Consider the following 617-nt stretch of genomic DNA (forward strand, 5'->3'; position numbering starts at 1 on the left):
TGGATACTGGGGTATGATCATGAAAAATTGATTACAATTGTGCAAATTTCTTGAGAACAGGAAGTATTCTTTACTTTTCTTAGTATACCCAGCATTTAGCATAGTGACTGGCACAAAGTAGGTGCTTAATAAATGTTTGTTAACTGACAAGGAGTTGAGATAATTTGGCTAGGAACCCCATAGACCATTAGAAGTGGAAAAGCCCTCAGAGATATGCTAGCCAAGTTTATCATTTTATAAGAGAGAAAACAAAAATACATAAAGAAAAGTAACTTGATGAGGGTATGATAGCTGGTAAGGGGCATAAACAGGACTAAAACCCCAAACCCAAGTTTCCTTACCCTCGGACCAATCATACTCTAATTCAATATATGGTCTTAGTCATACAGCTAAGGCATACCTCAACAAATCTTCGAAATTCTCTAGAAGTAACATTTAGAAACAAAGGTAGATTGGTCTTGCCACAAACTTCTACTTGATTGGATTACTACTACAGTCAAACAGGGAACTGGAAAAGGTTTGCTTTGTACATCTTTCTTTCCTTCCTTCCTTCCTTCCTTTCTTCCTTCTTTCCTTCCTTCCTTCCTTCCTTCCTTCCTTCCTTCCTTCCTTCCTTC

Source organism: Vombatus ursinus, unplaced genomic scaffold, assembly GCF_900497805.2.
Source record: "Vombatus ursinus unplaced genomic scaffold, bare-nosed wombat genome assembly UNPS02014818.1, whole genome shotgun sequence".
Classification (NCBI taxonomy): domain Eukaryota; kingdom Metazoa; phylum Chordata; class Mammalia; order Diprotodontia; family Vombatidae; genus Vombatus; species Vombatus ursinus.